This window comes from Falco rusticolus, chromosome 8 (genome assembly GCF_015220075.1).
Source record: "Falco rusticolus isolate bFalRus1 chromosome 8, bFalRus1.pri, whole genome shotgun sequence".
NCBI lineage: Eukaryota > Metazoa > Chordata > Aves > Falconiformes > Falconidae > Falco > Falco rusticolus.
This window is the reverse complement of record NC_051194.1, coordinates 64,302,635-64,327,551: the sequence shown is the minus strand read 5'-3', so window position 1 is coordinate 64,327,551 and position 24,917 is coordinate 64,302,635. Positions and strand designations below refer to the sequence as shown.

The following is a 24,917-nucleotide window of genomic DNA, read 5'->3' as shown; positions in this document are numbered from 1 at the left end:
TTCCAAAGCAAACCTCGAAGAAAGGAGCAATAAAAAAGGAAAATGCTAGCTTGGCAGTTAAAGAAAGAGGAGCCGAAGCGAGAACTGCTGTCGGAGATAATAAAGAATTAACCACAAACCCCTTTTCTATTAAGCACAAAAAGGGATATTAAAATAACATGCCCCCTCCCTAAATGTTTCAAGGCTTGTGTCATGCTTTTCTGCACAGCTTCCCCAGAATGTTCTGAGCCACAGGGCTGCAGCCCGGTGCAACCCGCCTCCCCTCTCGTGCGAGGAAGGCTGCTCCACTCCAACGCACTTACAATCACACTCCCTTTTTTTTTTTTTTTGTTTTAAACTTACTCAGTATGTTCCAAATCTTGCCCTTTCTAAGGAGAAGGAGTATGATTACAGTCCATGACCATGTTGACCTTCAGGAGCTGGCTGTGGTAGAGCCATTCTGATGGGCTCCCACTCCCCTTCGAAGCCTACATGTTGTGAAGCCAGCTGTATAATGTGGCTTTGCTATATTATCTATACAATCCATAGGCACAATGACATCCATTAATTATAGAGTGAGTCTTAGTGCTCCATTTCCTGGTTACAGTGGCAAAGATCAGTGCTTTTACCTTCATGTTCTTACTCTGATTTTTACATTTGGGACATTTTCGCACTTTAAAAATTACATGTGATAAATTGGACAGCACAGATCTAGGACAAAAAAACTGGTGCAAAAAATTTGAATCAACAGCTGCTAGATACTGGAAAGAAGAAAAGAGAAGAGAGGTTTATGAGTCAGGAGGCACTTGGACAAAATGTTACCAGGAAACAGAGACACTGCTATCTGCTGAGTTTTGTTTGACTGAGGTTCACAGGTGCTGCAGGAGAACTGGGCTGACTCCCAGCGCGTGTGTGCTTCAGCACTGGAGATGCCCTCGTGAAGTGCTCCATGGCTGGGGGTGCACTGGAGGGCCCCAAATGAACACCATTTCTGTCTGGTGTCATTATGGGCATGGTTTCAGTAACCCATTTTGCCCATTTTGTGACTGCCCGAATCATTTTAACAGCAAGATCCAGCATGAACTTCCCTTGAAATTTCCACCTCAACTACATAGCAGATTTTACCATGGCAATTCTAAATTTGTAAAAGAAGTGGTACTTGGTGAACTACAGACCCAAGAGGCTGAACTTACCCCTTTATATCAATGGAACCCTCGATAACCTTATATTGCAAAGCCATTATGACCTAACTTTGGTTCATTAGCACATACGGAGGTATTAATCACACAGAGTAATGAAACATTACAACCCCTTTGGTACTTTCTTATTGTCTGGGTCTTTAATATGCAGTTTGACAAGAGCTAGACTGTGGCAGCTCTAACAGGATTTTGTAGAGACGGTGCTCGCTTGCACACTAGGAGTGCTCCAAACCCAAAACGACACAAGCCAAAAAGATGAAGATGCAGTGAAGAATTGCATAAATGTTAAATGAAGTACATCTTCCAGTAAGAGCTTATTTAAAAAAACAATGAGTATATTGCATTGATCTTAGCCACTAAGAGGGTAAGGCTTTAGAAGGAAAAAAAAAAAAAATGCCAGCCTACCTGTACAAGACATTTTTTAAACCTAAACTTCTTGTTCTTTTAGACTTTTAAAACTCTACGTGAAGAAGCTATAATCCACAACTCAGGAAACTTCTAATGCAATCTATCTTTCAGAGCCAAAAATCAAAACTCCCTCCTGAGCTATGTTAGTGCAGAAAAGCAGAGTTAAACATCAGCTGCTTTTATCTGAGTGCCTAAATTTAAAAATACTTAACCAGAACTATACCAACTCGTATACAAAAGCTGCTCGTTTTTATGCCAGTACCAGTCTAGGTCAATTTCTAAGCTGAGTTTTAGAGAAAAAAACAAACAAAAACCAACAATAAAGGTGTAGGTGGAGAGGTTTAAAAAAATAACTACTGGAAATGGTGAGCCAAGAGCTTCAGAACAACTTGTCTCTGCCTGAGGTACAGGCAGGCTGGTTTTTAGATCAGTTACCTACAACTGTGGTGTCATGAAGTGGAAAAATACCACCGAGAGTCATTTTTAGCAAAGAACACCAACAGCTCCTCTCACATTCACATCCAGTGAAACTCCATTCGGGTTAGATTCATTGCCAGATTGTAAATTCTTATTTGATTTATCGATCACAATTTTGTATTGTTAATTCATATGTTCATTAGACAAATCTATCCCTCCAAGGTAATGACTTAAGGTACTGCTGGCATGCAAACATGCACAAATGGATAATTCTTAATGACCTTCCAAGCTGACATATTTTTGGCATTGGTTTCCTGTATCCTAATTTCAAGCTGCCTCTCTGGTGTTATCATAGGGCTGACTTCACTCAAGAAGGAGGACTTGCAATTGGAGGTTGTTGCTGAGATTGCTCCCATCAGATATCAGCAGAGCAACGCACAATTAAAGTTATCTGTCTCCTTGGATGAAACCCCTGTGTTTCCAGCTGGGGAGGTTGGTAAGGAGTCATCTATTTCAGCAGTCTTGGAGAAGAAAACATTCCCATCATACAATTTGACCAGTTTTGTGACTTTTTCAGTATTTCCATAGTAAATAATTCCTAGCTTGTGGAAGCTTGGTGATAAAAAAAATAAAATTTGGTAAATACAGGTCAGCCAGGCTACTGTTCTGCCAGCTGGTCCACATGTTGCCCTCCCACGAGGTCAGGCCAATACCACAGATCTTCTACTGGAGGTGACTGTGGTGCAGGTGGGTCACAGCCTGATGTGCATATGGCACAGCCATCTATTCCAGATGTCCAACGGAGGAGCTCACGCTCCTTAGACCTGTAGATGGGTCCATCACTGGCTGTGGATGCCAGGTTTGCAGCATTACAGAGGGATTAGGCCAACCACTGGAAAATGCAGGAATTTTTTCCATCTTCTTAATTTGATAGATGGGATTTTCCCGGCTGAATGACCATTTTTCACAGTGATAGCCAGACTCCACGAGACCAGCTCTCTCCCAACAGGCGTTATCCCCTCTGGGGCTGCATCAGGTCTTCATCCCCAGCCTCACACCATTAACAGCCGCTCATCCAATGCCATGAGAAGGGGGGGTCAGGGGGAAAGGCAGTGTCTTAAACACAAGGTTTCCAGGGCTTCCAGTGTTTCCACTGTGCTTCCCAGAGCAGATCTGGGCAAGGGAAGAGTGATTTCTGGCATTTCCCAGAGGCTACAAGGGACAGGAGGAAGAATTGTGGGGGGAAAAGCCTGGGTAGACACAGTGCCGCCGTCCACTGAGGTTTGGCAATCGGCTTTTATGGGTTGGGAACCAGGTGGGGAAGGGGGTGGGAAAAGCGCCAGGAAAGAGCCTTTCCCCAGGTGGTGGCCCAGTACCTCGAGAGGGACCGCTGGGGTGAGAGGCAGCGGGTGGCAGAAGAAGCTGGCAGCGTGCAGCGTGCGGCCCCTGCGTGTGGCAGGCTTCAGGCAGCACCCAACTGCTTCCGAAAAGTGGAAGAAAAGAGTTTGCATCCCTTCCTCAAAAGCACAGCTCGGGTTGCAATTCCAAATGTATGGAAGAAATGTAAATGCATTGTGACAAGCTGTACGGAGAATCAAAACAAGGAACAAGGAGCGTATGTTTCTTTTAGAGAAATGTCCTTTATCTCACAGGCAGAGCGAAGCGTGTGGCATTCAAATGTTAAGATTTTTACACCACTTTCATGAAATACTAAAGAGAGACCCAAAAAAAACCAAACCCAAAAAGAAAAAAAACCAACAAGAAAATAACCCAAGTCCGTGTCACTTCTCAGCTAGTTTGGTTATTGCTGCTCCTGAGTACTGTAACATATGCACTTTCCCTTTTGAAAATGTATCAAAGTTGTTATTTTGGGGGTGGGATAAACTCTTACCCATGCATATCTTATGTTTCAAAGCCAAGAATGCTTAGGAACCTGCTCTGGATCCGCACATCAGATGCATAAGTGATTAGTGACAAGTGACACAGAAACAGAGAATGTGCTGTGTTACGATGAATAATAAACACGCACAATTTATGCAGGCAGAGTGAGTGGGGAGATGGCATCCTGCACTTTTTCCATATAAATAATGTGAATCTCTCAGCAATGGAGCCAGGCCGGCCAGGGAGTTTCTCCAGCCCACCAGCCGCACAAGCCAACAGGGAGCAAAGCGGGGACAGGCAAGGAGGGGTCACCCATGCACAGGGCTGCTTCTGGTTTCCTATGGGTCATTACTGAATGAACTGATGGCAATTAATTGTCTCCGAACTAGAATCAACAGAGGAAAAAGATCCGCAGTGGGCAAAATTTTTCACTTTCTGGGAGAAAAGAGCTTTTAGATAAATGAAAAATCACTGAAATGTCACATTTTCTGCTTCCTGGGTTTATGGAGAGCATCACCACAGTGTCCAGTGTGAAAAAATTGCCCTGCAATAGGATTGGTAGTGCCTATCTGAAATAAAAACCCCACAATTTTTGAATGAAAAAACCCAGGTTTTAGATTAAGTTTCTGCAGGAAAGGTGAGCACAGACCCCAGGTGGCTGGCAGGGTTGCGGAGAGCTGGCAGCAGGGTTTCCCCAAGGGCCATGGTGTACCTGGCAGGCGCCTTGCCACTCTTGCATTTTCCGTTAGTAAAACCACACATAATCCCTAAAAAACAAACAACCAGCAAATGCAGGCAGACATTCACCTTAACCCAGCTCTTGCACTTTTTGTCCTCTGTGCATGTGTCACCCCACGCACAACCAGAGCTGCGGGGTGATACACACATGTCCCCCTTGGCCCTGCATCCCTCAGCCTCGTGCTCAGCTGGGGGGACAGTCCTGGGCTGGACATGGGGGCTCCCACAATGTCCCCGTTTTGCTGCTTGCTTCCCTCTGTCCATTAGTGCCTTCCCACAAATGAGCCCTCCTCTGGGGAAAAGAGAAAGATATATTTTTTTTAATTAAAAAAATATCCCAAAGGCACCTGCTACTTAACTCTGCACATTTTTTCCTGGTTGCCCTGGCCTGCCAACTCTGAGCAAGCTTCTCTCTCTCATTTTTACACTCTCTCTACACTTCCAGAAATGTACGCACTTGGATAAAAGTAGAACTGAGAGGGGAAAAATGCATATTCTGTTAAATAAAAAAAATAATTAAAAAAAAAGTTGTCTAAAAGATGGTTGCGTAAAGAAATCATACCCATACTTTAACTGTGGGTTTGAGTTATATAAACTGAACTGTGGTAATTACCAACCTTCTCCAGATTAATAAACAATTACCATAGTAACTACACCATCATATGAAACCTATGCTCATGAATTTTTAAAACATAAATGGAAATACATGCCGGTTGAAAAAGTCTTCTATTTATTTTGTTCCTGGAAGACAAGGGAGACAGATCCATTAAAGGATCTCATCACGTTATGTCTTCCTCCACTGGTTCCTGCAGCCACACTTCGGACAAGTGCCATATATTATGTACTAACTAGGAAAGTCCATTACATGGCATGGGGCCGTGGGCTGGTGAGGGGCAGGGCTGGCCTTGCACCCCGCTCCCCCAGTGGCCCCAGGCTCCCACACCTCATTTCCCCAGAGGGCTTTAGGTAACATGATGCACCTCTTTATTTGCCAAAATGTAAGGGGTTAGTGGGCACAGCAAGTTGTCCCCATTTGCCCAATGGGCTCTTTTTATTTTTTTTATGGATAACGTGTGAGAGAAGATTTCAGGTTACTGTTGCATGACCACAGACAGGAAAGGTCCCTTCATCAAATATTTGGCAAGCAGACTACCGTGAGACAATGTACACATCCAAGTCTAGCCTTCCATTGCATGACGTGATTAAGCCTTATTTCCAGCACATCCACCCACATCCCACTGGGCTGACCCTACTGCAGGGCACATCACAGCCTATTTTCCACAAGTGGAAAAAATCCAGCATGAGCTAGACTCACACCTTGCACCTGGGGCCATGCTGGGCATGTGCATTTAGCCACCAGGAAAGAGCTTTGGTGCAGCCCCTGTGCCTTCGCGTGGTCTGACCCCGCTGTGACAGAGGCGGCAAGGCTGGGCAAATGCTCCGGGCAGAGCAGCACCAGACCAGGTGTGGACTCCTCTAATGTGCGAGCCCGCAACATGGACTGCCCTGCAACCCGGCAGGAGGGGTGTCTCAGCTTAGCGCTGCCTTTCCCCCCTGGGAGCCTGGGCAGAGCAGCCCCTTGGCACTGCCCCACGCTCCTCCTGCTTCTGAGCCATTCCTGCCAAAACCTGCCTCACTTGCTCACAGGAGGCATCAATGATTCAACGCAGTCTATGAGATATGCCCGAGGTCAAGAAAAAAATAAAAGGCTTTCTCCTCCATCAATGTCAACTCTTCTATTTTACTATTCTAGGCAAAAATCTGGTTTGAAAGCATGCACCCTTATTTTGAAGCTTTAACACAGCTGAGCCTGGCTTTACGGTGCTTTGCGGTTTGTAACGTAAAAAGAAACTTCTCAAAATGCCAAATAACAAGATTATATATCAACCTGTTGATAATTCCGACAGGAAAGCTGAAAAGCAACACTGAGTTAAAAAATAGTATTCAGGACTTACACTAATAGTCTAAAATGTGAGGTTAGACCTCCATGCTTCAAGTTTGAGCTTACTTTTGATAATTTTGATGAGCTGAAATAATATTCCCCTTTTGCAAGACTGTATTTCTTCAGACACTCTGAGAGTTAGGAAAGCCATTAAATCCTTGTGGACTGAAGGTAGAAAAATAAATTGTATGTATTTTAGACTTTGAATCATCTTCCTATAGCAATTTTCGGGAAAAAAACCTATGAAGAATTCGGCAATTTTAATCTCCTCAGTAGCTTCCCATTACTAAACAAGCAGAATGCCACAGTACAAATGTGGATGTTACATGTCATCTTGATCTGCTGCTTTTTTCTTTCATTAAAGCTTTAATGCAGCAATTATGGCTACGTTGCCCTATAAAAAAAGGAAAAGGCAGTTTACTTTAAAAAGTGAAATTGCATAGCCTACTATTTAATTATACACAAATGTAAATGGCCTATTTTTCCATAACTGGTTATTACAGCACTGTTTTACTTTCTGAGTTTTCACAATTTCTAAAACCTACAACGCTTCCTGCTATATAATTGTTTTGCTACATTATTGTTTTCATCTTATTTTTTCTTTTAATGTGAGTGCAGCGGGATAAATCTTGGTTTTAAGCCAGCCAGTACTTCATCTACTTAAGCTTTTATAGATGAAGATTGCTGTAATTATCAGAATACCCGCTTATTTCTGAAGTATTATCTTGGCAACCTGCTGGCATTTACAACCAATTAACAAGCTTTGCCCATTAGTTGCATAAGGGGTATCACAGAGTAAAGCCATTGTGTGCTAATTTTCTATTTTAGATAATCAGTTTGGCCATCCAAAATGGAAAGGGGAAGAAAAGAAAGGTTTGACACCCAGTGGCAGACATGTAAAAATGACTACATGCCTCCCAGAGACAAAGGTATCCAGCAACTGCATGATTGCTTCACTGTCGTCACCACTGGGTTTTAAGTATTTATTCCCTTTGTCTCTTTTGGAAGAGAAAATAGAAAGTACGGCTTTAGCAAAGTAATCATGTCCTCTTTTTATTTTTTAAACAGACTGGCTTCTCTCTCTGTCCTCTCAGGCTTGTAATTTCACCAAATTGTACAAGTGTTAAACACAATTTCCCGCCCCCCCCCCCCAAAAAAAAAAAGAAAAAAAAAGGGGGAAGAAGAAGAAGAAGAAGAAGAAGAAGAAGAAGAAGAGAAAGCAAGCAACAGAAGGAAACCTGACCGCCTCTGAAAACCACAGCTTTCCTCCCCTAATCGGGGGGCCGAGCAGAGCCCTCACACGGAAGGCAGCCCCTCTCACTTGCCTTGCCAGCACTGTGCTTGGTTAAAGCCATGTACCAGCTGGGGGTTTTAACCAGGCACCATTAGCAAATGGGCTCCTGGCCACCCTTCAGCAGCTGAGCCGTGTGCCAGCCCCGGTTGTCTCCTCCTTGCCCTGGAGGGTTTGGGGCATGGGGACCAACGGCATGATGCTGGCTCAGGCAGTGATGCTGGGCACCACTTCCCTCTGGGGAGAAGGAAGTAAAAAGCTGTGAGTTTGGGGGACTTTTTTTAAGCATTAACCTTTGGATAAGGTACAGTGTGCTTTCCCTGTTGCCTGGTGCAGAGCAGGGAAGATGCACAGCCATGTGGGTGCCCTGGGCAGGAGAGTGCTCCTGCTTGTGGCCACACTGCTGCATCCTCACGGCATCCCCTGAAGTGCTCGGCCCCACCAGACCCATCTCCAGAGCTGCCTCACAAGCACCCCAGCCCCACATTGCTGCCCTGTCCATACAGCCTTCAGGCGGGTCCTGCCTTGAGCACAGGCACCATTCCCCAGCGCCGGCACAACAGGGACATGGGCACAGCCTGCTCCGGCATCCCAAATCAGCACTTCTCTGCCCCTGCCCACCCACCAACTCCGCACCACACCAGCCGCTGCCTCCACCTTCCCACCATCCCTGCTAACCAGCTGGCGTAAGGCTTGGCCTTCCCCGATCTCCCACTGACTCCGGGCCATGAGCTTGGGTTTCTCTGCATCTCCGTCCCATCCTGCCCATGGCAGCCAGGACCCTAAGGGCCGCCTCCGCACCAAGGCTTGTGCTGCACTGGGTGGCAATGGGCAAAACGGGGCTCTGAGCCTGCCCAGGCAGCCACAAGGTAAATAACAGCAATGAAATGGTTATGCTGGAGGCAGCAGGGCTTGCCCGTTTAATTGTATATAAAATTAGATGTTAGACCTGGTATAGATGCCTGCATTTTGTAATAAGGATATAAACTAATCAGCTTAAAGATGAGCGCAGTCCTTAAAGCATGGTTAGATCCCATTTACTCCATTGAACAGAACGGGTGGATGGTTCATGTTGTAAAATGGTTTTATAAAATGTAGCAAACTGTACAATGACGTGTTTTATTTGCCTCCTGTGGTTTAGATCCATATTTTGCTTTAGCATAAGTTAAGCAAAATTAAGACTATGATTATGCTAAGAGGATGCAGCCAGTAAAGTAAAGATAGAAAACACTGAACTCCTCAAAGTCATAAAGAATTATCAACTGTGCAATTAGTAAAGACTGAACATATACACTGAAGTCTATTAAGTCATAAATGAATGAGAAAAATATTGTGCTTGGCAATTTGATGTGTATATTTATCTTAATTATTTTAAATTAATTGCTATTGGCTACAATCATTAGAAAATATAAGATTTAAGTAAGGTATGCCATAAAACCCCTCCTATAAAATGATTCTAGTTATATAGCCAAACCCTTCTTTTAATTATTTAGGCTACTGTAAAGGAAGAAGTAAGACGGGTCAATGAGCAGAGTGCTGGGGATGGCTCTGAGCCTCTCGCAGCCTGCCTCCGGCGATGCTGCCCCAGGCTTGAGCACCCTGAAGCCCCTCCACTGCCGCCACAGACCCTCCAGGCAGCCCTCTCTCCCACCAGCTCCAGCAGCATGAGACCTCACATGTCGCCTTTCTGGGCACCTCTGGACACTTTCCCCCCTAGACCTCGCCTGGCCACAGGGCTGCTCGCAGCCCCCGCAGTGGGGCAGCATGCCATCAGCAGAAGGCTGTTAACAACTCTACTCTGCAAGGTCAAAGAATATTATTGTTGAAATAAGTGTTAAAAATAATACAAAAGTTGATTTCTCCAGCCCTTCACTCCTGAAGGACCCTTGAGAGCTGAAGCTTATCCCAAGCTAAAGGAAAACGTTTTTGTGAATAGCCCTTCTATGATATAGGTACCATACCAGTGCAGCAGTTTACCCAGAGGCGACCAAGGCGTGCTGCATGTCCAGCCTCTGTGGGTGGCAGGGAGCAATGCCCCGCAGAGGTGCCCCCCCATCCCACTGGAGGAGCCCTCCCTGGATGCCCAGCAGGCACCACGGCACAGCTCCTGGCACCAAAGGGCCAGCGGGCACTGCAGCAGGGTGGTCTCAAGATGCTACATCTAGCCAAGGGTAGGAACTGAATGAAGCAACAGGTATTGTCCAAAACCAAGCACTTCAGAAAAGCCACAAAAAGTGTGGTGGGTTTTTTCTGATACTTTGTAAATTAGAAGTTTCTGTTTCCTGTTCTGAAATGTGACTTGGAGAATGCTTGAAGTGACATTTAATTTCCTTTTCAGAATTAGGATGGCTGAAATGGTAAGACAGTATGCCCTCTTCCCCAGTTTTCCATTTTGCTAACAAGAAAAAAAGGAAATCTGTATTTTATGGGAGTTTTTTTCAAAGCCTCAGGTGAAAAAGCAGTTATTTGCCCAGTTCTAATTAAGCCTTTCCTGGTCAAGATTAGTGTGTCCTGATAACCTTACCGAGATGATGACAGGGACAACTGGAAAACTGATGAGCTCACCAGGGAAATAAAACAAACAAAAAGCTCCACTGTATGTTCTGCATCTGCGAAGAAGGAGACACGCTCCTCCAGGACTCTAATCTCCATCACTAATATTATTATTAAATATTTACATACCACCCCAAGTTTGCATGACACTTTATAGAGATAAAAGATGCTCTCTTTGCACTGAAGATCTTAAGCTACGTCAGACAAAGCAAGCAAAGTGCGCAGAAAGAAGACATGAAGATTAAGAAATAGATCTAACACTGGTGACCCAAAAGCATTTTTTAATTGTAAAGAGCATGGGACTAGGGCTGAAGGAAGCTAGCACCCATTTCGCTTTTAGTAGCCAGCCAACCACCTCTCATACTCACAGTGGTTGTGTGGATCTATTTCCCCACAGCTTTGACCCAAACAAACAAAACAAATGGCAGCTTCTAACCCCTAGAAAAATACTTTTTTTTATCATCTGACTTGTCTAAGGAAAAGAGCAGTCGGGCTGCAACAGTTCAGCAGAGCATTCTCCCAGGCTGCACAACTGGGAGAAAGGTTGGTACACTGTGCCCCTGGGCTGAACACAGAAATAAGAGGTGCTCAGTCCTTCAGCTTGGGCTTCCTGCATTTTGCTTCGTTCCCTCACTTAATTTCATTTCTGACAGTGCAACTAGAGAGCCACAATGAAGTCAGCCTTCCCTGTCAGACACACAGCTGGCAACTCTGGCCTCCAGCTGTGGAGTGAAGTACCACAGCAGCAGGAAAACAAAGCAGTGAAGGTGGAGAAATGGAGATACCCAGCACAACTCTACCTGCTCAGGGTGTGGGGCAGTCTCCTCTCTGGCACAGTACAGGCAATATACCTCTGCAGGGTTGATGTTAAAAGGATAGCACCCTTTCTATAAAGGCTGTAAAATAATTTAACATATTTTAATGTGGAAGTTGTTAACATCTTGGCTAGCCAAGCCAAACCCAACGTTAAGCTGCTGTAGGAGAATGCCCCACGCCGGCAGCCCCAGGGGAAGCCAACCTGCTCTACAGCTCTCCCCCCTGCAGTGCCGCCTCCAAAATCCCCTGGGATGGGGAGACTGTGGAGGCAGCAGCAGCAACGGCTAGGCCACCAGGCTTGGAGACAGCACGAGGGGGACAAAGAGGGGAGCCTGGGCACCCCAGCTCAGGGAACAGAGTCCCCTTCTGGATCCTCACCACCCACCTGTTATTTTCCTTCACAAACCGGTGATCAAGAAAAGAACATTTCTGCTTTTTAAAAGTAACCCTTGCCTAATCAATGATGATGAGAGAATTCCCCAGGTTTCCTAGAAGAAATACATTTTTAGAAGGACCTGAGGCGTCATGCAGAAAGAAGCAGCAGCACTCATTGTATCACCTGAGACAACAATGGGCAGGACATGAAGGGCAGATGCATGGTAGTCTAAGGCATATAGCAATGCATAGATCTGCAAACACGTGTGCACATGTGCGCGCACACACACACATACATACACACATACACATGCTCCTAGCAATTCAGTTAGATTAATTTGCTTTGGCTATTCCATTCTTTTACTGTAGTCCTTGTATAGTACTTAAAGAATCAGGTTAAGAATTCTGCATTAGATACACAAACAATGCTTCTTTACCTCCACATGGGTGTTGTGAGACTTTAATTAATGTTTGTAAAGTGCTTTCAGATCCCCAGAAGAAAGGCACTATAGAAGTGCGAAGTCTGATTATTTCACAGCATACAAAAGTAGAGGTGAAAAGAAATATTCTCTTCCTTACACATAAAACTACTGATCTCAACTCCTGCATTTAAAAAAACAAGATGTTAAGAAAGAAAAGAATTCTGACCATGAACCTACTTCAGGCTTCCCCTTTGCCTTTTTCATCTGATTTCTGGTTGAGTGAAATAATAAACTATTGTATTGCTGTAAACTCTTTGTAAGTAGATTTGACTAAGACAACAGAGTTCAGTGCCAGCAGCTACTCTGATCATTCTTTTAAATGGAAATTTACCGTCTGCTGCATCACATGGAAAAAATATAGAACTATTTTTCACAGCTTGTTCACTGAACAGATTATTGGAGGGAAGAAAAAATAAAAAGGCTTCATTTTCTACAGATCCCAAATCTCAGCATAGAAAGTCTTGGCAATTTCCTTTTGAGAGGAGACAGATTTCACTTTCACATTGATTTAACAATGAGAAGTGCGTCCAAAATGAGGGCCTGATTCTGAACATTTAAATGGTTAGCCATGGTTGATTCAATAGCTTATCTATGGGAGCAAAATTACTCACATCCATAAGTCGATGTAGGATCTGCTCCTAATATAGAAACAGTTCTTGATGTCATAAAATCTTTTTTAACAGCATCTTGTGTTACATTTAATTTATTTCACATGGCCTCATAAAATAAGATAAAAGCTTGTAAGTCTAAAAGTCATATAAAGAGGATGGAAAAAAAAAAAGTCCTACCATGTATTCGTGTTTATTAAGTATTATCTTCATGCAACTTATAGAGTTTTAACTCCAGAATTTCTGATTTTTTTTCTAATCCTGATAGCAGTCAGCAAGAGCTGCCAGTGCATAACATAAACACATTACAACACGCACAGTTTTTGGAGAAGAAAGTCCCTCTCTCCCAGGCAGGTCCTCCCTTTTAGCTCGTGCTAGCAGCACAGAGCCTTACAAAGGCCCAGTATCAGCTTGCCTCTCACCTGGGCAGGGCACAGGCAGCAATATCCCTGCCCTGCCTGGCATCTGGCAGTACAGCCCTGTGGGCTAACCTCCAAAGTTAGCTCAGGAAGCTCCAGCGTGAAAGGTGCAAGAAACACCACTTGCATCAAACAGGGTTTAATCTGATGGAGGCCTAAAGAGCACACAAGCAACTCTCCAGTTCACCTATTCTTAAATACAGAGAAAGGCTACAAACAGAAAAATCCACAGCAGAAAAAACATCCTCACAGCAAAAGGCAGCCTCACCCTTCTTTAAACGGAGGCTATGGAGTGCCTCCCCTCCGCAAGTGAAAACATGCTTTCTTCCCAGGAGGGGAAGGAAAGGACTGCAGCCATGTAGTCCAGGATTTAGGGTGAGCTCACCACCAGCCAGGGGCACAGGGCCAGGAGGTCCCAGGAGGCATGCATGGTCACGTCTGGGGTATGAGAAGGAAAGCAGATCTATGGGTATACCTTGGCTCCTTTTCTGATCTTTGAGGGACGACATTTCTGGGTGCTGGAAAGTAAGCGGATTCAGGGATGCAAGTCAGGAGGCAAATCCTGTACTGTCCTTAGGGCATCCAGAGGTGTGTCGGCATCTGAATGGTGGGGTGCTCCTCCAAGGTTGGGGCAACCAAATGCCAAATAGGACAACTTTCTATTCATAGTGTGGGTCCTTTACTTGTGCAAGTGCATAATAGAAATCATTATAAAAGTGCCTTGAAATCACTGACATGCTCTGACATGCCAGAGGGCTACTGGTATGAGCACTTGTTTGCCAAGAAAAAAACCCTAAACCAAACCTCCAAAGAAACATGAAAAACCCAGCGCCTTGGTTCTGATGCCCGGGAAGTGGGCATCATAACAAGCTAAGGGAAAGTCACATCAAAAAAAACCCCAAACAAACAAAAAAAGAAAACAGTTGCCCTTTTTTTTTTTAGCTAACATTTCCTTAGTTTACCAATAATAACCATTACCATAGGAAAATGAGGTCTTACCTGATGCTGCTACTACTAAAATGTTTTTACTACTAGAAAGCCATCACAGACTGCCACTGTTTAAGGAACCAGCAGCAGACCCATCCCCTTTCCTCCAAGAATTTCAAGCCAGAGGCAAACCCAGGGCTAATATGGTAAGCAAACACTGTGCGTCCAAACTAAGACATGGAAAAGAAAAGTTACTTTTGGTGAAGTAAAAGGATTCCTGAGGACAACTTTCAGTAACGATAAACTTTAACCACAATCTGACTTGACAGTCAATAAATAGCTTCAAGATAATCACACATACCTCTTTCGTACACAGTGGTCTAACCCAGGCAGAGATGCTTTTAGAACATGGCTGTTCTCACCAGCCCTTGGTATTTTTCTTGTGATCCAGGCAACATCCACATCGAAAAACCTACGCCACAGCTGTCAGGGCTCCTCTCCAGCAGATAATTAAATTCCAACTCTATTGCCATTGTGACAAGTGAGCTCAAGTTTAGTGATGCCAACCCTGCCAACCGAACAAGAATGAGAGCCATCAGCTGCATAGTTGTTAATCACTTTGCTCAAAGAAGAGGTGCCTGCAGTACTTACCAGCATCCTCCCAGGGTAGGTGTTCAGCCTCCAGGAGATATCTGACAATAACAGGAGTACATCTCAAGGAATGAACGCATTTGGATCAGCGTGCTTACACAGGAAAGCCTGGCAAAAGAGGAGAAAAGTCAACAAGTTTAAAGGACTTTCAAGATCTCTTCCAAACGAGAGAAAGGCAGGGTTTAGCTTGCACAGCCGCATGGTAAGGTTTTGCTAAACACAAACTATGAAGCCATTGGCGTTTTCGCCTATGGATTGCCCTCTCAAGTTGCTCTTTTAGGTAAACAGTTTATTTTTTTTCTCTCCATTTGACTACAACACACACATCCCGTATTTTTGCAGATAGTTCTAGTTTCCTTAGAATATAGCTTTTAAACTGAGCCTATCCATCAAAAATCAGACTACACATTAGCTAGGACCTGTTTAACTCCCTAATAACTACTTTTTCATAGCTATTTTGCTTCATATGTAAATCTGTTAATTCTAGCCCAACTATTGAACTATCCAATTTTAAGTACAGCTAAAGGAAAACTGCATGTTTTTTCTCACAAGATAAGAACACTGCTTCACTGCTAGCATCCCGGAGTGACTCCCCAGTTAATAAAGAGTGACCAGGTCTCACATTTGAGAACCACACGAGCCATATCTGTTCCCTTGCTTTGCCCACTGCTTGAGGGTTTAAAGCTAGCATTCCTGCTGCAGTAGCTCCACAGAGGCCACCATGGAGATCGCAGAGGCATACGTCTGCCTCTGATCTGACGTGCCAGCCAAAGAACAGCTCAGACCCCACACAGCCTCCAAGCTCTCACCCGGTACACAGGAGGAGGTATATGTGGCCACCAGGGAAGCAATCCAGGAGCCTACTGCTAAGCCAACGGCCAGAAAATGCAGCACATTTGAGCAGGAAATTAAACCTGACTCTCCCATTGCCTCAACAAATGGCTCAACCAGCCTGCTATAAAGTCAGCTTCTTGGAAGTCTCTCCATCTCCTCTTAAAACCGAACACTAGCAGACACTTTCTGAATCAAACTCTGCTGCCCCAGTCCATGGGACGTCAGCATCGGCAGCTGGGTGGGGAGGTCTGAAGCTTGACAGCACCTAAATGCTGGGTGTAGAGACTTAAAATTGTGACTAAATAGGTTGGCCCCTTTCTAGATCTCATCTTAGGCTCCCAAAGGCTGAGTTTATTCATCACCCTGTGTGCTTTGCTTGCAGCATTGGCTTCCCTGCTTGTCAACACGCCGATTTCTGAATTCTCAGTGCAAAGGAAGCCTTTCATGGTTTGGCATCCTCTTATATGTTTATGCTTCTCAAGATATATTCTCTAGCCAAGTCTTTAAGTTCTTACATTAGTCCCCAAGCCCAGACATCAATCTGTTGCTGATCAGGTCTTTTCACATCATGCTGCTTTTATCTGGAACGCTGTTTTTGATGCTTCCAGGGAAGCTCTGGCTGATGTTTTAAAGAATGTGGTTAATTATTTTTTTTCCTTTTTGTTTAAAATGACACTTGAGCACAACTATTTCTTTTAACCTTTTGCTTTTACTGTAAGACTTTAGCAAGACATTTGCCTTATAAATGCTTTTATACTGGGGAGGTCCTGATTTGCATCTTTGTCCTTGGATAGTGTAGAGGCAGCACAGGGGTCCACAGAGAGAGATTGATTATTTCATTCCCCCCCCCGCCCCCTTTTATAGTCTACAATAAAAAGTTTCTTTAAAGGGGAAGAAAAGAGAGGCACATGCTTAATATTGAAGAAAAGCCTGCTTGTGCTTGATACATGGGAGAAACAGTTCAAGAACACTTCATCCTCCTGCAACTATTTCCCGCACTTCTGCCAAGGTTAGGGAAACCTTGGGTTAGCTGCTGTCTGAATACCGCAGGCTGGTATCGGTCTGAACAAGTTCAGCTGACTGCTTAGATTTCCATCTTTATTCTTCCTCCTGTTGTCTCCCCACTTTGGCAAATAGAAAATGCCTTCATCTTTGGGGGAGGCCTCAGCCTGAAAGCACCCAACAAAGAGAATTCCCCGAGAGATGCTGGCTGGGGGGTCAAGGTCCTTCCATTGAGTCCCCCAACTCGGCTATGCTGGTGATCAGCCAGCTGTCATGAAAACTGAGACTCTGCAGATGAGTGTGATCTGGGACCAGGAGGGTCAGAAAACACAACAGCATAGTCTGAGAAATGACTGAAAAATTAGACCAACAAAAACAAAAAATGCAAGAAAGACCCACACACCCCCATCCCCCCGTATGTAAACTCCCATTTTTTCACACCAGTGAAGGAAAGAAATAAAGTGGCAGAAAGCAAAAGCATCAGGCAAGTATGACAAACTTAACGTCATTTTTCATTTGACCTTAAATGAAAACCACTGCTGATCAAAACAATCCTTGGATGCCAATTGACTTTGCGCACAGCTCCTCTGACGTACAAACCAGAAGAAGAGTAGCACTGGGATGGAGGGCAGATGACCGAGGGATCCCTGCTCTGAACAGCTGTGGGACACCCAGGCCAGCACGACTACAAAGGGAGGATGCAGCCCTACTCCCCATGCTTGCTTCACGTTGCCCCTTACACTGGGAACCAGCCTGTACATTGTCCTCTTGCACTGCTTTAGGTCTAAGGTCTAGATCAACCAAGGAGCTGAAAACAGTATTTTGTGCCTAATGCACTGGATGATTAACCAGAGCCAAAACCTGAAGCGTTAGCTTAAATTTATTATTTTTTTAAAAAAAAAACTAACAAATATGTCTGGAACACCTCATGCAGAAATGGCTTGGGTCAAATCATTACATCATGGAGTATAAGCTCGTATGAGCTTTGACAGAGTTACAACTGTTCTTATCACCATGGAGCTGCCCCAGCATTGTGCGGGGACAATAATACTCTCCTGAACTCATTCTGTGAATCTTACAGTGAGAGCCACCTGGGTAAATGTCATCTGCTGGTTCATGGAAAATAAGACAAAAATACAGCAAATTCCTCCTCTAATGGCTGTCATCTTTGTAGCAAGGATCACACTAATCACTGCATTCTCTCACAGGACCATGGTTGGGGCCTAATTGTAAGAGCTACAGTCATTTAGAAATGGGAAATGGAGAACATGGGGATGGGGAAGAGCTTGAGTGCTTCAGCAAATAGAGGAGAGCAACTCCTTCTGTAGGCTCCCTTGGGGAAACTGCTGAAGACACATTACCATGGCTACCTACTTCAGCAGACAACTCTTTCCCACTCCTCCGCCCCCCCCCCCCCCCCCCCCCCCAGTATTTTGTGGCAGCAGAAGGGACCCCAGTGAAGGTTTTCTCCTCCTCTCTTCCACAAGGAGATGCCAGCAGCAAGGGAGAGCTCAGGGGTGGGAAACAGTGGGAGAAGGACCAGGGGGAACAGGGGAAGAGCATGGGTTTACTGGGGATGAGGCATGCAGAGGGAACAGAGTGCACTTCATGATTGTCAAACTATTTTATGATACCTCTTTTTTTTTTTCCTTTCTGAACAACTGTGGTTAGAAATATACTAATTGGCAGTAATGCAGTTAATGATTAGTAACTGGCAACTATGCAGGCAGCTGGCCAGGCCTGTGAGGGGCAGAAGCAGTCGAGGAGACATGGTGGTGCCCCTCACCCTGCCTGCCGCAGGGTGCACCCCATGCTGCGCAGTGGGTGGCTTTGCCCAAACACCCTTTTTGCTGGGCAGCAGCAGGGCCCAAACAGGGACTAGCCACCAACAGTTTCAGTCACCCACAGCCCCGTCCCAGAGCTCCTAACCCCTCCCTGCGTCGATGCGGGAGGAGAGCCCCACTGCACACCTCCGCCAGTGGGTCCGCCAGCAGCCCCAGCCTTGCCATGCTCACACTTCACCCCACCAGCCAAAAGACTTCATCAAACACATCCTCATTTAAGGACTACTCTGACGTTGCTCATTTATAGGTCAATTACTGGCTTGAATCATGTTCAAGTTTAACATAAAGATGCTACTATATCACCTGTACATATATTAAGATAATTATAAGGTTACAAATTGTTTTAAAATACAGGGGGAAAAGTAGCTACTACTGGAAAATAAAGGCTCACAGACTGCTCTGAAGCCCATGCAAAGAAATGCGAAGATTCCCGTCACCTTTGTCTCAGCTTCCTACAGAATAATCAATTTAGATTATTAAACACACCTACAAATTCACTACTCTCTTGTTAAAATCTCTGTATCCCAAAGATGTTTTGTCTAACCTTATCAGAGAGGAAAGGGGTGGGGGGTAGAGGGTGAGCAGAAAAAGGAAAGGCATCATATCATAAGCAGCTTGTAAAGCTACAAATAACATGAGAATAATCTGGGGGGGGGAAAAAAAAGGCACTGCTAACTTTTTCACATTTTAGCAAACTTTTCAATTAGGATTTCTTCCTGACTATTTAAATATGCTTAAAGTAATGATTTTCTGTAATTTGTCTTTTTCCTTTGGAAACATACCGTGCTATTGTCAGCTTTAAAAAAGAAGCAATTTTCTGACTTTTGAGATTGAGCAGGTCATGGGAAAATTACTACTGTGAGAACCTATAATTAAATAGAAAATGCAGCTGCACTTTTATAAAAAACTAAAATTAAGTTTATTCTATTAATACTTGATTCTAGAATTGTATTTGACTCTTCAGACACAGGTCTTAGCTGAAACTGTACCTTACCTGCAGAACATCACTAGCTGCACAGCATCTTGCAAAAGCAGACATGATATAATACATACAAACATATTGTCAATTATTTGCCGTTCATCTGCACTAGATTCAGTATAGCATGATAATCACTTGCACACGTATCCCTTTCTTTCCTCTTTTCCTAGTATTGGCACTATGTCTTTGGGTGTTTTGTTTGGTTTTTTTTTTTTTAAGGAACTGAATTAAAATAAATCAACATAAAATCAGTAATGTTTATTATAAAATTAATTAGAAAAAAGAAGTACAGAAAAGGATTTTTGAACAAAATTATGTAGCACTTCTGAACTGAATAGAGGTGTCTTCTCAGCATCTGACTAGTCATGAAATGGAGACAAGATTCTACACAATACCGTGATACAAATCCAGGCTTTGTGTATATATAAAGAAAATTTATCATAGTTCCTGACTGAATGTTTACACACTACCAAATACAGGCTTTGAATTAAATTCTAAATGAAAATATTAAAAAAAATAATAATATTTGGTGACCAACAATAGATTTTGAAACACCTAAAATGTATATACAAGATTAACAAAATTCTCAACGAGAAAATAAGCTACAGACAGGTTGACCAACAATTCATGATACTTATTTCTGGTGTCTGATGATAAAAAATACTTGCACAAACATCTTAAAAAAAATCAGAAGAAGGCCAAAGCAGTCTAAAGTAACAGTATTAATTTTATTTAATAATTCTAATTAAAATAGCATTTTTAAAATAATTGTGTTTAGGATTTCATGATTTTCTAGAGTTATAGTAAGTGAGATTCTACAACCTGTCCTTATTGCAGGATGCTATACAAATTACTAAATACATATGTTCTTTTATATACTATGCAATAATTTGTAAAACTGTATTTCCTTTAAACCTCCACTAATTCACTAAGTTTGAGGGTTGGGTTTTTTTTGTAATAAATAGGAAGGAAATTTTCCATCTTCTTTTCATCAATCATTTTCACATATGCAGCTTTCTGTGCTATTATAAAGAATGTAACTAAACCCATACTGTTTATATAAATGCCTATACCCTATTTATTACATATAAGAAGCTGAAATCCTTTCTTCTCGTGCAAACTCAGCTTCACTATTTTTAATACATTTACATATTATACCTAATATAGTTATCCACAACTGCTGTGAAAATGAAACCAGCATAGCAGAAATGGTTAAAAACCCAAAAGATTTGTGAAGAAACATATACAACCCGGGGAAGATCCCCCCCACTCCTTTCAGAAACGACTTGTGAGCGGCACTGTTGTCGCCCACAAAACCTGTATCATTGCACGCACTGCTTGATTAAGACACCCAGAAGTGATCCTAAGAACCAGTAGTATAATTATTTCGATTTCACATCCACGGCTTGCTTTCTCTCAGCTGCCTGTTTGGTCAGTGGCATGGCTTTTTTTTTTTTCACTTCATGCCGTGGAGCTGGATTTCTATTTTCCAGCTGCATATATTCCATGGAGGAAAGGAAAACTGATCCATGAAGTTCCTATTTGCATAAAGTGCAGAAACATCTGTCACAAGATTCCTGTTGGTGGATTGAAGCATCAGGAGATACTGCTGCTGATCATCTGCCCTTAATAACATTGAATTCTTTTTCTGTCAATAGGAGCTCTGAGTGAGGGTATTTAAGGAGGCACAGAAAAGAGAGAATTTGATCAGAGAAGACACGTTCTGTTAATTGAAATGAGTGCTCTGTTACATAATGTTGTCTCACACAAATGCTCAGAAATGAGCTCTGCCCCAGGATCAGCAAATGCCCTGTTCCATCTGATATCAGTTCTTTGCAAATACAGATCTTATAAAGGTATATGATGATTTAATCGGTGTCCTGCAGTTGCCTACAATGCACAGCAGCTTTTTCTGTTAAACTTTACGCAATGCCTGATCCGTGGTAGCAGGGCTAACATTAGAAAGTGCTCAATCTGCAGTGCTGTTTTGAGTTTTGATTTCAGTTTAGGGAATCAAACAAAAAATCTTGAGGAAGACTTATTTGTGTCTCAGATCCAGAACATTTTCATTCCTTTTCTGTATGTATATATAATGCACGTCTACAATCAAAAATATCAGGTGCAGCAGCCAATTCCTTCATACAGAATACATAAATAGAATAGAAACTTGGTGAAATATAATAGCAACTATTTTAAAAAAAACAGAATGATGATGTTAGGTCAAGTATTATTTCTAAAATCACTAGAAGTACTTTTGGTAATATACAACATTCATATTTCTGCATTACATTTTGCTCTTTTTCATTACAGACTTTTTAAAATCTGCTAGCTCTGTTGATGTAACTGTACAAACAGATTTTAGGTTGGCCTCCTCACACCACTGAGAGTCAAAAATCAGTCCAACCTACGGTATGCAGTGCAAAGTGCCCTTCTCAGCTCATGTGTTTTGAGGAGTTTAACAGCTAAACTGTGAGGAAAATAAAGTTTCTTCACATTTACTGTCTACTTGTGTCAGAAGTAGCACAAAGGTGATCGATACAGCACTCAGTTTTCTGCCAACAGCTCCAAGACAGGCCGACTTCTTAAACTAGGTCAGCAGAGATTAGTATCACATTAGTAACATCTCATTCATCATTGTCATTGTAAAACAAAAAGGCTTTAAACATTTCTTATTCATAGCTGATCTCTAACTTGTATGCATGCCTCACCCACCCCCCACCCCCTTCACACATTCACAGATACCTCGATTCAACTGTAAATGTCTGGGTGCAGGAAATACCTGCTCGGGAGAGCAGCACAACAGGGTCACGGCATATTGTGAAACAATTGTAAAAATAATATCCAAAAAAAACCTGCAGCGGGAGTGATCTTTGCTCCCATGCACATATTTGTATAAAAAGTTTCTCTGGCAGTGGTTCATCAGCAGGCAGTAATCAGCTAAGATACTTCTTTGTAATTTTTCTGTTTCATAAATAATACAGGAGTTTACTAACAGGAAGTTTGTGGGAAGCAACAGTAAACAGTCTAGCAATCCATCTGTTATTGTGGAATGCAAGAAAGCTGAATCAGACTCTCTGCAAGTGGACTATTTTCGTTGTTTGTGCTAGGAAAGATGTGTGGGAAATGGGCATTTAGAGTCATTATTAGCGTGAACTCTAGCAGACCTCCTTTCTCCCTCGCCCTGTAGAAGGGCATGCATGGCTGGGTGCGATTTCAGCAAGAAGCTCGAGTTCTTCAGTGGCTACAAGGCAGCTTGTAATAAACCAGACCAAAAAAGACCAGGCAGTTGTATCAGATGTGAAATAGTCAGGTGACAGTTACAAAGAGACTTTCGATTCCCTGAATCAATCTCAGAAAGAATGACTTCTAAATTAAAACGCACACAAACTCCTGTTAGCACCTTCCTCAGCGTCAAGATATTTATCAGGAAGAAGTTGAAGGGTTGGAGGGAGCTGGAGTAGGAGGAAACGAAACAAGGAAAAATAAGGTAACGATGGAGGTTGTACTGACAGGCTTTCTGTGCCAGCGCAAGAAGAGAGTCAAAGAAGGGTGAAAAAAAAGCTAGTATCTTTCCCGAAGACAGGCTGTTCTGCTGGCATTCGTCCACCCTTGATACGTTGCTTATGAATAGAAGGCTAGAAAGAGAGCGGGGGCAGGCGTGTAAATTAGTCACTACTACTACAAAACTAAGGTTTCTTTGCCAGCGGCAATGCGGTGTCTCACCTCAAAGATTAATTTGTAGCACTGAAGGTGTGTGTCCAAGATAAAAAGTTGTGGTGCCAAATAAAAGAGAGTCAGAAGCCTAAATATAGGATTATATCCTGTGCTAACTAGGAATCATTTCATTTTAACGTGCTAACAAATTCTGCTTATTCACAATATGTCTGAATGTTACACACAGTGCTTGGTTTAGAAGAGAATAAATACACAGAAAACCTTTGTCCAAAACAAAACCTACTAAAAAGATGTAGGAAGTCATCAAGAAACAAAATGTTAAATTACTGAGCACGATATCAGCCGATTGTTATGCATTTAATAAACTAGGGACAATAGTGTGAAACTGCCCTGCCATAAGGAGTTTTCAGTGGGATCCGCTCAACGTCGGAGTTTTAATCTTCACAAAGTCTTTACAGCGGCAGTATAACCTGTCTGCAGCCGGCCGAAACCGTGCACGTTGGCAGCCTGATGGCGATGCTGGCCCGCCTAGGGCCACCAAGGTGAGGCGGTGGCTGAGGCCGGCGGGGTCCCGTGCCCAAGCGGGAGGGCCCGCGGGAGAGCCGCTGCAGCCCGCTCCCTGCTCGCCCCGGGCCCGCTCCCGGCCCGCTCCCTGCCCGCCCCGGGCCCGCTCCCGGCCCGCTCCCTGCCCGCCCCGGGCCCGCTCCCGCTCCCTGCCCCAGACGCGGCTGCCATCTTGTGGCTCCCCTCTCCACACCCGCTCCCCCGGGAGGGAAGCGGGCTCTCCGCAGCTGCCTGGCAGGGGGCCGTGGGCAGGTGGGGGTCGGTCCCTTCGCCCAGGTAACAAGCGGAAGGACAAGAGGAAACGGCCTCAAGTTGCGCCAGAGAGGTTTAAATTGGATATCAGGGAAAATTTCTTCACAAAAAGGGTGCTGAAGCGCTAGAACAGGCAGCCCAGAGAGGCGGCGGAGTCACCACCTCTGGAGGCGCTCAACAACCGCCTGGCTGTGGCACCGAGGGGCATGGCTCAGCCGCGGGCTGGGCAGTGCTGGGGGGCAACGGCTGGGCCCGATGATTTTAAAGGTTTTTCCGAGTATAAACGACCCTCTGATTCTAAGGCCTCACACTAGGAAAGCCGCCATTCCCTGTGGGACAGTGGGCCACGGCCGGTTCCAGGGGCGGGGAGGGTCCGGCGCGGTGCAGAGCCCGCCGCGGCCTGCCGGACCCCGGGAAATGGAGGCGCAGCCATTCACGTACCTGTCCTCTGGCCGCCCCCAGCCCTCGGCCGCAGCGCTGCCGCGTCCTGGTCGGCAAAGCCCCGCCACAAACACTTCCCCGGGTAAGGGTCTCGCTAGCACAACAGCAACGCTTTTTCCCTCGGAGGAAGGAGGGCCGCGGCGGCTGCCTGGCCTGCCCTGCCCGGAGGGCGAGGGGCACCGCCGGCCCTGGGCTGAGGGGGCTGCCCCCGCCCGCACAGTGTGGGCAGCCGAGGCTGGGGCCGGAGTTCGTGGGAGCCGTGGGGCGCACAGGACAGCAGCCGGGGTCCCGAGGGCTGAGGCGGTACCGGAGCGGCTCGCACCCCCGCGCCCGGCCCGCCGCGCTCCTGAAGGGCTTTGCTGCCCCCTGCCGGCCCGCCGTGCGCACTGCGGCCTGCCGCGCCGCCGCCACCCGCGCTGCGGAGACCGGTACCCGCGCTGCGGAGGCCGCTCAGGGGAACCTGATACCCACTCTGTGGAGGCTGTTACCTGCTCTGTGGAGGCTGTCTCCCATGCTGCGGAGGCCGATACCTGCTCTGTGGAGGCTGTCTCCCATGCTGTGGAGGCTGATACCCGCGCTGTGGAGGCCGATACCCACTCTGGGGAAGGTGATACCCACGCTGTGGAGGCCAATACCCGCC

General features: G+C 44.7%; 1 long non-coding RNA gene across 2 annotated transcripts in view; it reads right to left on the bottom strand.

Annotated features, from left to right (window-relative positions):
* The window catches only part of LOC119152752, a 52,789-nt gene extending 28,178 nt beyond the window's left edge, over positions 1–24,611 (bottom strand). For both annotated transcript variants that reach the window (XR_005105872.1, XR_005105873.1), the window contains exons 1-3: positions 24,278–24,611; positions 14,687–14,794; positions 14,397–14,603 (exon numbers count right to left, since the gene is read on the bottom strand). This is a non-coding gene — a long non-coding RNA (uncharacterized LOC119152752). The remainder of the gene's footprint in view (positions 1–14,396; positions 14,604–14,686; positions 14,795–24,277) is intronic.
* Between the last annotated feature and the right edge of the window lie 306 nt (positions 24,612–24,917).